This window comes from Petaurus breviceps, unplaced genomic scaffold (assembly GCF_028583685.1).
Source record: "Petaurus breviceps papuanus isolate PSGF00001 unplaced genomic scaffold, PetGlider_PUasm1.0 139, whole genome shotgun sequence".
NCBI classification, from domain to species: Eukaryota; Metazoa; Chordata; class Mammalia; order Diprotodontia; family Petauridae; genus Petaurus; species Petaurus breviceps.
Genome location: NW_027185697.1, coordinates 18,416,182 through 18,434,057, shown reverse-complemented (window position 1 = coordinate 18,434,057; position 17,876 = coordinate 18,416,182).

Here is a 17,876-nt window from a genome sequence, read left to right as displayed (position 1 = left end):
GATGGGACCAGACCTCAGTTGGACCACATCCCTGTTTCACTCAAGTCCCACAGATTTTTCCCATTGACTTTCTATGATGCCTTTGGAGTTTGTGGGTTGAGAAGCCTGGAAACTACCACAGCTGCCAGTGATTCAGTCTAGTCCCAAGGCCTTCATTGGCCCTGTATGCCCTAATGTGGCCAGACTGTGCTCAGCTCCCAGACTCATGCTCTAGACCCTTTATGTTGGCCTTCCAGGATATCTTGGACTGGAGACATGCTTCATTGTGCCATTCTGTGGCTTCTGTAACTTGAGAATTTGTTTGGAGTCATTTTTTACAGGTATTTGGAAGGGTTTGGGGGAGACCTCAAGCAAGTCTCTGCCCTTGTTCTACCACCTTGGCTCCCAGAGTTTCCTTTCTTCTTAGGAACTTCTATTGTTGTTGATATTTAACATTTCTATATTGATGATATTTACATATTTAACAAGTAGGTAAACAGGCTATCCTCCCCCTCAAATCTACATCAACACTGACTCCTTCCAATGAAACTATTTGCATGTGTTATAAGAATTTGATTCATATTCTACTTTTCCTTGCAATTTAAAGCATGGTAGAATGGGAGAGATTTACTTTAAATGTAGCAAATGTATTTGAATAGGTTTGGAGCCTACCTGGCCCCCAATTCTCGTGCTAGTTTTGAAATTTTATGTTACAGCTTTCTTATGAAAGTCATTTTTTCCTGACTTTTCTTTTCCTTTAAGAAATGAAGCATCCTGTTCCTGAGAGATAGAAACATGAAGAGTGTTACAGTATGGAGAAGCCTATGCCCCTCCTAAAAAAAAGAAAGAAAGAATATTAGTGTTTGGGCTTCAGTGATAAGTCTCCTACCTCAACAGAGATTCACTCCTTTGTGTTAGCTTGACCCTCACCAGACCAACCTCTTTTAAAATATAAATGCCTCTTGGGAGAATTGAAGTCCCAACCCCTAATTACATTAGCTGGAGGGGATTGCTGAAAAGAGGCAAAGAGTGAGGAATGATAAACTAGGAAAGCAAAAAAGACAAACTTTGCCGATTTCCCAGTTTCCCTTGGTGCCTGTTCTTATTCTGGGAATTAGGTTAGTTTATTTATCAGTAAGATTTGGATACACCCAGCAATCTCAAAGGACAGTTATAAGACCAGCTTTTGTAAGATGTAAAAGTACTGGATATTCACCTTATCAATGGCTTCATAGTTTCCAAATTGTAAAGTGATCTATTATATAATGTATTCCTGCCTCAGCATTTTACAGAGGGGGAAATAGTGACCAGAGAGGCTAAGGGATTCACACAGGGCTACACAGATAAGAAATGGGACAGTTTGAAACCAGATCCTTTGTTCCAAAGAAAGTTATTTGTCACTTACATCAATTATGGTTACCACATGGCTAGAGGTTGGTGTTGTTGCTGCTGCTGCTAAAGTTGGGATTGTGACTAGGGTGAAATTTCTGAGCACAATATGTAGTCTGATATGTAGGATCTTAAAGTTTGATTTCATCACATTATACATCCAAATGTGTACTTTTCATATACATTATTAGAATGAAGAATTGATTCAATTACATAAATGTTTATTAGGCACCCGCTATGCACCAACTTGTGCTGGGCACTGGGGACACAAAGACAAAACAGAAATGGTTCCTGTCTTCAAGGAACTTATATTCTACTGGGTGAGGATCATATGCACACAGAAAAGTAAATGCAAAATATTTCAGAAGGTGTTTTTTTTTAATTCATCCAGGTGAAAGGTAATAACAATGAAAAAATTCAGTAAGGAGATCCTAAAGAATATTACATGAGCATTTAGTTGGAAGGGAGTTGGGGATTTGCAAGAAGCTGAAGAGAGGGGACAGGCGTGTTCTAGGGATGAGAGAGAGTCAGTGAAAGGTATGGGAGGTAAGAGAGGGAACGTTAAGTGTGGAGAGCAGCAAGGAGACTAGATAGAGTGCAATGTTGGGTGTGCAGGAGTGTGATATGAAATGATTCTGGAAAGAAGGATCAGTCTTTCTGTCATGCCAAAGTTGTCATTTTGTCCTAGAGGGGTCAGTGAGGCAGAGATACTTTGTTTGACCAAGATAGTGACATAGGGAAACTAGCAGGAAGATGAGTCTCCCTGAGTTCAAATCAAGCCTCAGATGCTTACAAGCTGTGTAAATAGTTGAACCCTGTGTGCCTCAGTTTCCTCATCTGTAAAATGAGCTGCAGAAATGACAAACCAGTATCTTCGTGAAGAAAACCCCAAATGAGGTTCAGACATGACTGAAAATGACTAAAATTTACATGGTTAACCCTGTGCTTGATGAATATCCCTTTGTCTGTTTGATGTGTGTTTGTTGTTTGATGTGGACATCAGTAGGACAAGGGAATGACTGGAGGCAGGGAGGCCAATTGGGATACCATTGAAGTAGCTTAGAATAGCGAAGAGAATAAATGACTGCATAGATAACATTGCCTCTGAATGCTATTCTCCATATATGCTCTTACAACATGCTGAATCATTCCAGGCCAGACTCTGAGGTCAAGAGAAGTGAATGTTGTCTCTTTGCCCAAAGGGAAAATTCCTGAACCTGGAAGTTATAGAAAAGGGGTACAGTCTAGAAAGAGGTAACCAGAATAACTAATGCCTCTGGTTATAGAGGTTTGTAAGTAACAAAGATATTTTCTTGTAACAAATTGCAAGGGAGGTATTTTCTTTTTAGACAAGATCTATGATGTCATTTAATAAAGGTCAGAAACTCTCTTACTAATCAGAAAGGCAACTGCTTTGAAATTCATTTTATCAGAGGGTATATTTCATATATAATGTCTCTATTTGGGGGAGTAAATGAGGTTGAGAGAAGCTGTGATCTCTCCATAGTCAGTAAATTTGCTGTGAAAATGGTGATGCATTTCAAGTCAGAATCCCTGGGTGTGGATACTTCCTATTTGTCTGGCCTTGGACAAGTCTCTTCTTTCTTCTTCACTTTCGTCATTTGTCACAACACCTTTGAGCCTCAGTTTTCTCATCTATAAAGTGGGCAGCAATAATACTTATATACTTTATTCACTAACTTGCCCTGATGCAACAATCCATAAAATCAAAAGTGCCAAAAAAAATTCCAGAGGCTCCCCAATATTATGTCACTCATTTATGATCCCAGAAATCTCTTTGGCATTTTAGAGAAAATGTGTGGTACAGTTGAAGAGTAAAAGATTTGGAGTCAAAGCATTTCATAGTGGTTAAGATTGTAAGATTCAAAGGATCTGAGTTCAAATCCCAGCTCTGCTACTTGAACATATGTGATCTTCCCCTCTCTGTGCCTCAACTTCCACTCCTGTAAAATTAGGGATGGTCACACTAGATGATCTTTAATGTATAATTCAAAAACCCCAGCTGTCATGTACACTGTGTTCCCTTAAGCAAATCACAGCCTCTCTCTCTGGTTCTCATTTGAAATATGAATGGATTGTTCTAGATGACCTCTAAGGTCCCCTCCAGACATAAGGCTGTCATCTTATTTCATGGAATATTGTGAGAAAATGGTTTGTCATGACCTTGAATGACTACAGAAATTAATGTCAATTATTACTCTGGTATCCCTGATCATATCTTATATCCATCTAAAAATCAGAAGTTTCCAATCTCTATTAGAACTACGGTTATCATTAATATTGCCTCTAATTCCAAGCATTTCTTTTCCCCCACTTGTTTCCAAATGATTAATGAAGAATATAGAGTTGTTCTGTTTATTATAATTATTATATGTTCTGTTGTTCCTTCGCTAAAGACAAAGGAAGATATAAGAAGGCAGGAGGGAGGTCAGAAACATCATATATTATGACTGGAATTGAAAGTAAAACCCCAAAGAGCCCAATGACTCTGATAGGAGAAAATTAAAGATATGGACAGCAAAGGACAAAACACAAAACAAAACAACAACAGATCTACCATACAGAGAAAGAATGGAACGATCCATTGGGACCCTTGACACACTTGTTCCAAGAGTTTATGTCTTGCTTTCTGTCTACCTCTCTCCTGGGGAAATTAACTTCCACTTGAGTGGTTTTAATAGTAGAAAAAGAAGAGAAGTTTTGGAGTGTTAAGGTCCATTTTATTATTAATTAGGCCTTCCCTGGCTCGGGGAATGTCATGTGCCTTTGTCAGCTCCCTGAAATGAAAGGATTTCTTAACTGTGGTGTCCCAGGCCACTGGACACAGTTGGGTCAAACTGTCCACAAAATCATTCTTCTCTCCATTTGTCCAAAAAAGAAAAAGCTGTTAGGACGTTAGATATACTCAGAGCATTATTCTCCATTATTCCAGATATCCTGCAACAATACACACCGTACCAAATGCAGGAGAGACTTGCTGGAGTCATAAGATGTAGCAGCTACCCCGTGGTTTGTTGTGAAAATGATATGAGATAAAATTGTAAAGCAATTATAAATATATACACATATACACACACCTATGTATCTACATACACACACCTACATATACACATATATTTATACATGGGTACATGTGTGTATATCTGTATGTGTGTGCACCTATATATGTGTATGTATGTATATGTAAATATATACATATATATGTATATATATGGGGGGGTGTAATAGCAAGCACCCTAGCATACCCAGGATGGGTGTAAGCACAGTTTTTTTGATGCACTATTCTAAAGGAAAGCAATTCAAAAGGGGTTAACAATCTTACTTGAATCAAACATAGATATCATTCACTTAGTTCGTGGGACTTGGATCACATATGTTGGAGGTCGCTTCACATTCTCCTGGGCTGGCAAGGTTACCAGCAGATTATGTCTGCCCAGACATGGTTCCCAATAAGTTACTCACTGCTTAGCATACTGTGTGGGGCAAGTGAATGCTACATTCTGCCCTTGCAGAAGGTGCCAGCAGATTAGGGGAAAACTTGCCTACCATTTGCTGCTCAGGGTTGCCAAGGTAGAAAGCCAAACAAGGACTCCGGTTGCCAGGTTTTATTTTTCCTTTTCAATAATACACTTCCCTTGACAGTCGGAAAAAAAAATCTCTTTGGTATGAAGAATGAAATTCTTTTCAGCAGCAAAAGCCTACCTTGCACACTGTTCTCTGCAACTGGAAAGAGGGGTCATTTACATATCTGTTCAACATTAACTAAAGGAGGGCAGGAAATACAGGTGTGCAGCTGGGGAGCTGCTTTGGCTTGGAGGCGCTAGAGAAAGGATATAGGAATTCAATTCTTCTCCATACAGGGGAGACTTTTTGTGGTGATTATACAAAAAAATAAAGGAAACTTTTCTTAGGTTTCTGTAGGAATGCCTCCTTACTCCTACAATAGATTGAATGGGGGATCTTTTTCTCAAGTCACACAGAACCAAATAAAAGAATAACGGGTTCTTAAAGTTGAAAGTGACCTCAGAGCTCATCTAGTCCTACCACACATAAAGTAACAGGAATCTCTCTTGTAGTGGATTAGGCCTTGAGGAGCAGTTAGGAAGACCAGAGCTCAAATCCCATCTCAGACATTTACTTCTCTTGTGAACCTTGATAAGTCATTTAAACTCCATGCCTCAGTTTCCTCCTAAGTAAAATGCAAGAGTCAGGCTCATTGGCCTGTAAGGTCCTTTTCCACTTCCAAATCTGTAACTCTGTGATGCCTGGAAAGCGCATCCAGACTTTCCTTTCAAACATTTGTGGGGGGAAGGGGCAGGGAGGAAAGAAGCTACTTTCACATCAGACCATCACACCATATAAGCAATAGCTTATATATGGCAATTACTCTATTCCTTAGAAGGAATTTTCATGCCTAAAATCTAAATTGACTTCTCTACAACTGCTTAGAATTAGAGATTGAGAAATGGAAGCTCTCTAGGTCAACCTCCCCCACTTTAGAAAAAAAATAGTATTTATATTTTTTCCCAATTGCATGTAAAGATAGTTTTAAACATTCATTTTTATAAGATTCTTAATTCCAATTATTTCTCTCCCTCCCTTCTTCCCCTCCAACCTCCCCAAGATGGCAAGCAATCTGATCTAAGTTGTACGTGTGCAATCAGGTAAACATAATTCCACACCCATCATGTTGTGAAAGAATAAATAGAACAAAAAAGGATGTCACCCAAAAAATGTGAAAATAGCATGCTTCGGTCTGCATTGAGACTTTATAATTCTTTCTCTGGATGTGGATAGCATATTCCCCTATGATTCTTTTGGAATTTTCTTAGATCCTTGTATTGCTGGGATGAGTTCAGTTGATCAAAGTTGGTCATAGCAAAAATGTTGCTGTTATTGTGCACAATGTCCTCCTTGGTTCGGCTCATTTCACTCAGCATCAGTTCATGTAAGTCTTTCCAGGTTTGTTTGTTTTTTCTGAGATCTTCCTGATCATAATTTCTTATTGCACAAGAGTATTTCATTACATTCATATAATACAATTTTTAGGCATTCCCCAATTGATGGGCATCCCACCACAAAAAGAACTGCTATAAATACTTTTGTACATGCAGGTCCTTTCCCCTTTTATAATATCTTTAGAATACAGACCTAGCACAGAAATTGCTGAATCAAAGGGCATGCACAATTTGATTGTCATTTGGGGATAGGTGAAAATTGCTCTCCAGAATGTTTAGATCATTTGTCCCAATTTTCCACATCTCCATCATTTATTGTTCTCCTTTTCTGTCATATTATTCAGTCAGTTAGGTGTGAAGTGGTACCTCAGAGATGTTTCAACTTATGTTTCTCTGATCAATAGTTATTTAGAACATTTTTTCCATATGACTAAAGATAGCTTTAATTTCATCATTTGACCACTCCCTGCTCCTATTCTATGATAATTGATCAATTAGGATATGACTGTATTATAAATTTAAATCAGTTCTTTATATATTTGAGAAATGAGATGTTTATAAGAGACACTTGCTTTAAAGATTGTTTCCCATCTTTCTGCTTTCCTTCTAATCTTAGTTGTGTTTGTTTTGTTTATGCAAAAGCTTTTAAACTTAACATAATCAAAAGTATTCATTTTGCATTTCATACTTTTCCTTATATTTTGTTCAGTCATATTTTTTCCTTTCTCCATAGATCTGATAGGTAAACGATTCCTTGCTTTCCTAATTTCCTTATTGTATCACCCTTTTTGTCTAAACCATGTACCCATTTTGACATTATCTTGGTATATGGTGTGAGAGGCTAGTTTATACCTAGCTTCTGATATACTATTTATTTATATGTATATATATATATATATTTATGTTGTTTATATATTGTTTGGATTTTTATAAATAAATATATATAAATACATATTTATGGATATATATTTATATATATTGGGTATCCTATATATATTATATATATTGGATATATAATATTTATATATATTTATATATACCATGTTTCCCCAGCAGTTTCTCTCAAATAGTGAGTTCTTATCCCAGAAGCTGAAGTCTTTGGGTTTATCAAAAAATAGATTATTATAGTCATTTACTACTGTGTCTTGTGGACCTAATCTATTTCACTGATCCACTATGTTTCTCAGCCAGAACCCAATAGTGAGATCTGATATGGCTAGGCCACCTTCCTTTGCATTTTTTTATAAAATCCCTCGATATTATGAACCTTTTGTTCTTTCAGAAGAATTTTGTTATGATTTATTTTTATCTCTATAAAATAATTTTAGTAGAGTTTTATTGGCATGACACTGAATAAGTAAATTAAATTAAGTGAAATTGTCATTTTTATTATATTTAGCTTAGCCTAATCATGGGCAATTCGATTTTTTTCCAGTTATTTACATCTGATTTTATTTGTGTGAACAGTGTTTTGTAATCAGTGTGCATATAATTCCTGGATTTGTCTTGGCAGGTAGACTTCCAAATACTTTATATGGTCTACAATAACTTCAAATATAATTTCTCTTTCTATATCTTCTTGCCAGAATTTTTGATAATAGGAAACAATTCTGAATATTTACATGAGTTTATTGTATATCCCACAACTTTGTTAAAGTTTTTAATTACTTCAAGTAGTTTTTAGTTGTTTCTCTAGAATTTTCTAATAATACCATCACATCATCTGCAAAGTGACAGTTTTTTTGTTCATTGTTTATTCTAATTCCTTTAATTTATTTTTTCTTCTCTTATTTGTAAAGCTAACATTTTTCAAGTAAAATATTGAATGACTGTGGTGATAATAGACATGCTTGTTTCACCCCTGAGTTTATTGGGAAGGTTTCTACTTTATCCCCATTACAGATAATGTTCACTTATGGTTTTAGGTAGATTCGACATCATTTTAAGGAAAGCCCCATTTACTCTTATGTTCTCTAATGTTTTTAATAGGAATGGATGCTATAATTTCTCAAAAAGCTTTTTTTTCTGTATCAATTGAGATAGCCATATAATTTGTTGGTTTTGAAATTGCTATGGTCAATTATGCTCATAGTTTTCTTAATATTGAACCAGCCCTGCATTTTTGGTATAAACCCACCTGGTCATAAAGTATTATTCTTGTGACAAATTACTATAATCTCTTCGCTAATATTTTACTTAAAATTTTTTGATCAATATTCATTAGGGAAATTGTTCTATAATTTTCTTTTTCTATTTTGGCTCTTCCTGGTTTAGGCATTTGGTAGGACTCCTTTAACTCTTTTTTCCCCAAAATTTGTATATTGTATTGGAACTAATTGTTCTTTAAAAGGTTGGTAGAATTCACTTATAAATCCATATGGCCTTTGAGATTTTTTTCCTTAGGGAGTCCATTGATGCCTCGTTCAATTTCTTTTTGTAAAATGGGGTTAAGTATTTTACTTCCTCTTCTGTTAATTTGAGTGATATGCATGCATACACACATACACACACATATGAAATATTCAGCCATTTCACTTAAATGTTCAGATTTATGGTCTAACAGTTCACAAAATCCTTGCTAATTATTGTTTTAATTTCCTCTTCATTGGTGGTGAATTCGTCTATTTCATTTTTTGATACTTGTAATTGGTTTTCTTTTTTTCAATATCAAATTAATGATTTATCTAACTTGTATTGATTTTCTTTTTTTAAATAAAACCAGCTCTTAATTTTATTACTTAGTGCAATACAGAACTTATTTAAATTTAAAATACAAAACTTTAAAATTTATTAATTTCTCCTTTGATTTTCACAATTTTCAATTTGGTATTTATTTGCAGATTAGTTAGCTAATGAATTCTTTTTCTAGCTTTTTAAATTGGATGCCCAATTCATTTATCTGTTCTTTTTCTATTTTATTCATGTACATATTTAGAGATATAAAGTTTCCCCTAGCTGTTGACTATATTCCATAGATTTTGGTATGTTGTCTCATTATTGTCTTTGCTTTGATGTCATTTATTATTGTTTCTATGATTTAATGTGTGAAACACTTATTCAATTAGATTTAGTTTCCAATCATTTTAATCTATTTTTCCATGGCTCTTTATTACATGTAATATTTTATTGCATTATGATATTAAAAGGATTCATTTAGTATTTCTGAATTTCTGCATTGGATTATGTGGTATTTATGACCTAATCCATGATCAAGTTTTGGGAAGGTGCATGTATCACTGAGAAAGAGGTTTATTTCTTTCTTTCCACATTCAATTTACTATAGAGGTCCATCATATCTAACTTTTCTGAAATTCTATATACACTGAGGTCTATCTTGGCTAATTTTTCTAAAATTCTCTTTACCTCCTTAACTTCCTTCTTGTTTATTTTGTAGTTAGGTCTATCTAGTTTTGAGAGAGGGAAGGGGAAGTCCTCTGCTAGTAGTTTTACTGACATTTTCTTCCTATAACTTACTTAAATTCTCCTCTAAGAATTTGAATGCTATACAACTTGGTGCATCGGTATTTAGTATTGATATTGCTTGATTGTTTATGGTACCTTTTAACCAGATGGAGTTTCCTTCCTTCTCTCTTTTAATTATATGTATATTTGCTTTTGCTTTTTCTGATATTAAAATTACTACCTTTGCTCTTTTTTTCACCCTTCAGCTGAAGCATAATATATTAGGCTTTAGCCTTTTACCTTTACGCTCTGTGTGTGTCTCTGCTTCAAATGTGTTTCTTATAAACAATAAATTATAGGATTCTGATTTTCATTACAATCCGCTATCTGCTTCCATTTTATGGAGAATTCATCCCATTCACATTCACAGTTACTGTTTATTTCCCTCCAACCTATTTTTCCCATTTATACCTTTCTTTTTTCTCTCATCCTGTCCCTTCTCACCAGTGTTTTGCTTCTGACAACTACTTCTTTCAATCTGCTCTGCTTTCTGTCAGATACACCCCTTTCTCTTTCTCTTCCACATCCTACTTTCCTATATGGTAAGATAGATTTCTTTACCCAACTGAGTGTGCATATTATTCCCTCTTTAAGGCAAATCTGATGAAAGTAAGATTCAAACAGTGCTCAACCACTCCCTTCTTTCTCTCCACTGTAATAGGTTTTTCATGCCTCTTCATGTTATATAATTCACCCCATTCTGACTCCTCCTTTCCTCTTTTCCCAGTACAATCCTTTTCCTAACCCCTTAACCAATGTTTTATTATCACATCAAAGTCAACTTATAGTCCTACCATCCATCTAGGTATACTCATTCTAACTGCCCTAATAGAGATACATTTCTTAAGAATAATAAGTATCATTTTCCTATGAAGGGGTTGTAAACAGTTTAACCTTACTGAATATTTTTTCTCTTTCTGTTTACTTTTTTATTTTTCTATTTAGCCTTGTATTGGAAGATGAATTTTCTTTTCTTTTCTTTTTTATTCAGCTACAGTCTTTTCATCAGTAATGTTTGAAAGTTCCCATTTCATTGAAAGTCATTTTTTCCCCTGAAAGATTATGCTCAGTTGTGCTGAATACTTGATTCTTTCTTGTAATCCAAGCTCCTTTGTCTTCCAGAGAAGCTATGCAATCCTGGCTATGGCTTCTTGATATTTGAATTGTTTCCTTCTGGTTTCTTGTAGTATTTTCTCCTTGACCTGAGAGTTCTGAATTTGACTATAATATGCCTTGGAGTTTTCATTTTGGGATCCCTATCAGGAGGTGATTAGTGAATTCTTTCTATTATTATTTTATTCTCTGGTTCTAAGATAAAGATACTACCCAAGTTCTTTTATTGATAATGCCTTTCAGGTACTCCAAAAATCCTTAAATTATCTCTCCTGAATCAATTCTCTATGTTAGTTGTTTTTTTTTTCCAATGAATTATTTTACTTTTTTTTTCAATTTTCTTTCATTCTTTTGATTTTAATTGACTAGTTCTTGATATCTCCTATAGTCACCAGCTTCCACTTCCCCAATATTAATTTTCAAAGATTTATTTTCTTCAGTTAGCTTTTGTACTTCCTTTCCCATTTGGCCAATTCTACTTTCAAAAGACTTGTATTGTTCAGGAGATACTCCCCTGCCCCCCACATTTTGATCAATTTTATTTTATTTATTTATTTTTTTAATAAGCAATTGGGGTTAAGTAACTTGCTCAAGGTTACATGGCCAGTCATTTCTGGGTGTGGTGCTGAGTATCTGAGCCCAGATTCAATCCCCAGGTCATCCCAACACTGGAGCCAGTGCTCCCACTTACTGAGCCACCTGGACGCCCCTGATCAATTTTATTTTTAAGGAGATGTTTTCTTCAGTGAATGTGATTCCTTTTCTAAGCTGTTAATTCTTTTTTGATAATCCTCTCGCATAACTCTCATTTGTTTTCCCATTTTTTCCTACCTCTCTTACCTCATTTTTCAAAATCCTTTTGGAATTCTTCTAAGAGGAATCTTTGGACCTGAGACCAATTCACATTTCCAGTTGAGGCTTCCCATTGTAGGCCTTTTGATGCTGTTATCCTTTTCTGAGATTATGTTTTGATCTTGCTTGTTCCCGTATATCTATGGTCAGGACTCTTGTTATTTGCTCATTTTTTGTTTTAAAGTTGATCTCTGCTCATGGAGTATAGGGGACATTGTTCCAAGTTTCTGGCACTGGGGGAGGGAGGTCAGGGGTCTGGTCACTGACTCTGACTGTGAGCTCTGGAGTGACTTGCCTACTGTTCCATGGAAGCCCAGCCTAGTCACACCTGTTGTGCCCTGGGTTCCAGAGCTGGTGCTTTGCCTGTTGTACTTCGGTTGGAGGTCTCAAAACTGACCTGCTTTTACACTGGTATGCTGAGCCAGGACCACACTGTCTCAGCTCCTGATTTGTGCTACAGCTAAAAGCTTCCCTCTGGTTTATGTGGACCCTGCCTGCACTGGACTCCATTCCCCTTTTGCCAATTGAGAAAGACTTTTTCTGAAGTCTTCTAAGTTATCTTGTGCTGGAAAGCTGAATTTGTGAATTCCATGGCTCCAGAATTCTTTTAGAGGCTTCATTTGACATTGTTTCCAATGGAAACTAGGGAGAGCTCAGGCAGCTTCCTGACTTAAACCCACCATCTTTTCTCCCTCACTTTACATTTGAAGAAAGAGAAGTCTGTGAGGATTGATTGACGTAGGATCACATGTCCCAACCGGTAATGGAATTTCAAATTGATTTCTCACATTGCTTTACTATTGTTTCATTTTTTGGCTTTGGTCAACTAGGTATTTTAATGGACAGACAGTCAGGTCTGGTGTCAGGAAGACTCATCTTCCTGACCTTAGACACTTACTATCTGTGTGACCCTGGAAAAGTCACTTTACCCTTTTGTCTCAGTTTCTCCATCTGTAAAATGAGCCAGAGAAGGAAACAACTCCAGTATTTTTGTCAAGAATACTGTAAAAGGTGTAAAAGAGAAACTACATAAAGCAAAAGAAAATATTGAAGTTCAATAATCTTAAGAGATTTGTCAAAGGTCACACAAGAAGTAGATGGAAGAGTCAGGATTGGAACCCCAGTTCTGTGACTCTACTGGCCCAATGTCATAAAGATAGTAACAACAACTAGAATTCATATGGTACTTTAGTGTTTGCCAAGCATTTTAGACACATCAGTGGCAGGATCTATCTGCACGTCCTCAGGTATCAGAGCATACGTTCTTCCTGTTCTATGGCATGACTCTCCACTTCTGAGGCCAAGCAGAGAAATCAAATCCCTCTTTCATATTACAGTTCTTCATATATTTAAAGGTGGTTACCATGGTTCACTCACCTAGTTCTTTAATATTCACTATTCTCTGAATTGACATTAACATTGGAAATGCATCCATATGGTGCCCTAAAGTTTTCAAAGCACTTTGCCCACATACTTTGATCTGACCTTCATGATAGTCCTATGAAAGTAAATACTACCACTTTCATTACTATCATGTTAAACATGAGGGAATGAAAGTCCAGAAAGGTTTAGTGATTTGCCTGGAGTCACATAGCCCAAGTGTTTGTGGCAGGAATCAAGTGTGTCTTGAAGTTGTAAACAAGCAAACAGGTTTGCTGTTAGAGAAAAGCAGAGAGGGGGAGAGAGCTGCCTAACAATGTGAGCTGTCTGGAAGTGGAATGGTCTCCTAGGAGACTGAAGGGTTTTCCCTCCCTGAACTTCTTCAAATGGAGGTCGAATGATCACTTGTCACAGATTCACTCTAGTGTTACTGAAGAGGTCGGACTAGTCAGGTGGGTGGCAGAGTGGATGCTACAGTGGGCCTATAGTTAGTTAGAAAGCCTTGAGTTCAAATGTGGCTAAATGCGGACTAGCTGTGGGATCTAGGCAAGTCCCATAACCTCAGTTTCCTGACTCTAAAATGGGGATAATAACAGCTCCTACTTCACCAGTTTGTTTCAAAGATCAAATGAAGTATCAGTAAAGTACTTAGCATAGTGTCTGGCATGTAGTAGGTGCCTAATAAATGCTTTTTCCTTCCCCCTCTTTTTCTACCAAAGTTTCTTCCAACTCTCAAGTTCTGAATCATTTATTCTACGATTCATCCATCCTCACTCCAAATGCAGCATTTGACTCGTGCCACTACATGGCCTCTCACCCGATTCTGATCGAGAATGGTCTGTAGTCTTCACATTTTAGTAGGGTGCAAGAGAAGAATCCTCATTTCTATCCTAAGGGGCACCCTGTGTCCCATCTACAGAGATCTGTTTATGAAGATAGCCAGCATTAAGGGAAAGTTGAGAAATATATACTTTGACCTTAGGAATGTTTTCCTCTGGAGACGATATAGTGAACTTCTTCTGCTTTGGAATACATCAACAAACATCTGGGAGTTCCTCATATGGAAAATTCCTCCTCTAAATCATATCACCTCATCACTAGAGCTTATTAGAATATTCAGAAAGAGCTATCAGAAACTCAGAGAAGTATAGTATGACTTGATCATGATAATTCAGATAATAAGTAGAAATACTACTTTAAGCTACTCCCTGGATCCCTTTCAGGGGTTAATAGCAGAGTCTAGTAGCCAAGTAATACCTTTGGATGACTAAGAGTTGGACTTTGAGAATGACCCTGGGCATCTCCGTTGTGTTCTCTTAACCCCAAGAGGAGAAATACATCCCATTCTTGTTAAACTGTTGTAGCAATACGGTTCTGTCTCTGTTCTCTCTCCAGTTTGGCTCCCTTAGTTGTAACAACATGTAATATTGAGTGAGCAGCACACTGGTCCTGGAGACAAAGAAGCTGAAGAAAAAAGATTCCAAAAGCTGTAGCTTTGGTACATTGAAAAGGTCACCTGATCTTCTGGAGCCTCAGTTTCCTTTTCTGGGAAATAGGAATAGCAGTACTTTTTTTTTCCCCTGCAAATTCATATGGTCCTCGTGAAGAAAAGCATTTTATTTCTTCTTTTTAACCTTAAGAACAATCGAAACAAATTATTAGTCATTCCTCTGCCTCAGTTTCTTCCTTTTAAAATTATACTAATGTTGATTAAAAGCAGCTAAGTGGTACAATGGATAGAACACTAACAGACCTGAGTTCAAATCCAGCCTCAGATGTTTATAAGCTGTGTGATCCTGGGCAGATCATTGAATTCTGTTTGCTTCAGTTTCCTTTTCTGTGAAATGAACTGGAGAAGGAAATGACAAATCAGTCCAGTACTTTTGCCAAGAAAACCCCAAAAGGGGTCAAAACAAAAAGAGTTGGACATGACTCAAATGACTGAACAACAATGCTGATTAAGATTTTAGGGAAGTAACTTCAATTTTTATTCTGAAATCATTTCTAGAAACCTTGGCTCTAAACTAAGTTAGAGATAAAGCAAAATTAATTCAGTCTTGGTAAGACTGTGATGATGTGGAAAAGGCTTTGGACTAAGGGAAGAGATCTGGCTTCGTCTTGATTTGGGAATTACCTGTGTGATCTTGAAGAACTCATTGATCTCTGTGGGCCTCAGTCTCCTTATCAAAAAAGTGAACTGAATGGAACCTTGGAAGTCCTAGAAAGATCTTAGAATTGTAAGTAATAATTTTAGTTCCCTTTCCAATACAATACCTGACTTTCCTTCTGAGTCTGTAGAATGCAGCAAGGTTCTCTTGAGAATTTGGGTAGAAAGAATGTCTTTGATGCTATAAGAAAATTATCATCACAGAATGTCTAATGTATGAGAGACCTCAGAACTCATCTGGTCAAACCCTCAGCTGATCAAAAATCCCATTTACAATACAGATAACAAATGGCCATCTACACTTTGCATCATGACCTCTAGTGAAGTCCAGCATGCCCAGCATCTCTTGCTTAATTTTATATTTCTAGATCAGGTGCTTTAAATACTGGTTTGTTTGTTTGTTTTTTGTGATTTGGACCTATTTGACAACCTGATGATATCTTTGGACCCCTTCTAGGAACAATGTCATTTTGTGTTATTGTTGTCTTTAAATGCAAAAAAATACACAATTATAAAAAATATGTGTTGAAATACAAGTATTTTTTTAAAATCTTGACAGAACCCAGGTAAAGAATCCCTACTCTATAGTGTTTTATCAAAAGCTCTAGAAAACATTTCCTAAAATAGAAATAGGATTATTTCCCTGAGAAATTCCATCGTTAGTACCTTTGCTTTAACTTGGAGAAAAGTGGAAAAGACCATTTATTGGTTTATACTGGAAACAAAGGGAAGAGAAAAAGTATAAGCACATTTATTATTATTATTGTTAGCCATTGCACCAACCTTTTTTTGCAAATATTCCCTCATCTGATTCTCAAAACAATTCTGGAGAATAGATTCGATTATTTTACAGATGAAGAAAGTGAGGCAGACAGAGATGAAATGACTTGGCCAGGGTGACATAGCTAGTAAGCAGCAGAGTTTGGATTTGAATTCAGGTCTTCTTCAGTAAGAGCGGTCTACTATTCTATCCACTACACCTCCCAGTTGCCTCCCTGAATATTGACAAGTACTTACCCCAAGTGTCATTTAAGAGGACTGCATGGCATCAGCGTTGTTGACCTGTGGATGACCAAATGAGACACAGCCTTCCTCTTCGTAAACTACAGGTAGCAAAGTTTCTTCCTTGTGCTCAGAAGGTGACACTGATGAATGTCTGTAGGAATCTGGGACATGTACCCTGCTCTTCTTCCCAGTGTACACATTCTTTATTTCCTATGCATCTGGGCCCTCTTGCCTTCCCTGATGGGGCAGCAGAATGGCTGGCTCCGTTTTAAATGAGCATCTCCCTCTGTCAAATGCTGCCTGCCACAGTGGGCCACAGGCTGCTGCTATCACTCCCTAGAGATCGATCCTTCTGCTTCCCAGCCTGATTTTGTGCTTCCACATGTCCTCAAGCCATTTCTTATTTGCTCCCCATGATGTATGTGAGAGACACTAACCAAATTGTCCACAACTAGAAATAGCCTCCTACCTGCCCCACGGTGCTCAGCCACTTGGCCCCAGACCTTTGGCCAGGGCATTCAATTCCCATGTTCCCTGGACTCAGGGCTCCTGGAAAAGAACGAGCAAGGCTGGCTTCTGGGCCCACGCTTTTATTCTGGATAGCTAAATTGCCGATACCTAAAATCCATTCTATTGAGAGCTCTTCAGACCACATGCAAATGTAGAGGGCAAGAACCCCATTCCTTGACTACCTCAAGATACCCCTGGTTTGGGTCCTTTGCAAAGTCGTCGATTCTCTTTTTGAGCATTTTCATTTTAATTATATCCATATTTCAGCAGCAGCCCCCGCTGACCAAAGCAAGCATTGTCTCCAATCTTGTGGATTTCAAGTGCCATCTAGTGGTAAATCTTCAGAAAGACAAATACAGTGCATTCCCACTTGGCAAGTCAGGAAGGGAGAGCATCTGTTTTTCACCTGGTTAAGTCTTCTGACTAGCTGAGAGTGACATCTGTCCCAGATGTTAAGGAAATAAAATACACCTGGAAAATGATGTTTAGAGAAGTTTGCATCGTATTCCTCTAATTCAGAATGGAATTCAATATGTATATGGCCTGGGAGGGATCAAACCACTTAATCTACCTGGGCCTCAGCTTCCCCATCTATAAATTTAAAAGGTTAGGCTAGATGGCTCCTGAGGTCCCTACCAGGGATATATCTGTAATCCTAGGATCTCATGGCAACTTATTCTTGAAAGAACCACTACTTAAGTCACTGATGTAGCCCTTATCAACTCATACCTGGACTTTCCAGTAACATGTTTGCTAGTTGATCTCCCTACCTCAATGATCTCCCTACTCCAGTCAGTCTGCCATTCAGCTGCCTAAGTGATCTTCTAAAATGCACCTTTGAGGGCAGCTAGGTGGCGCAGTAAGTAGAGCGCCGGCCCTGGAGCCAGGAGGACCTGAGTTTGGATCTGGCCTCAGACACTTAACACACACACACACACACACACACACACACAAACACACAACTAGCCATGTGACTTTAGACAAGTTACTTGACCTCAATTGCCCTCCAAAAAATAAAATAAAATAAAATGAACCTTTGC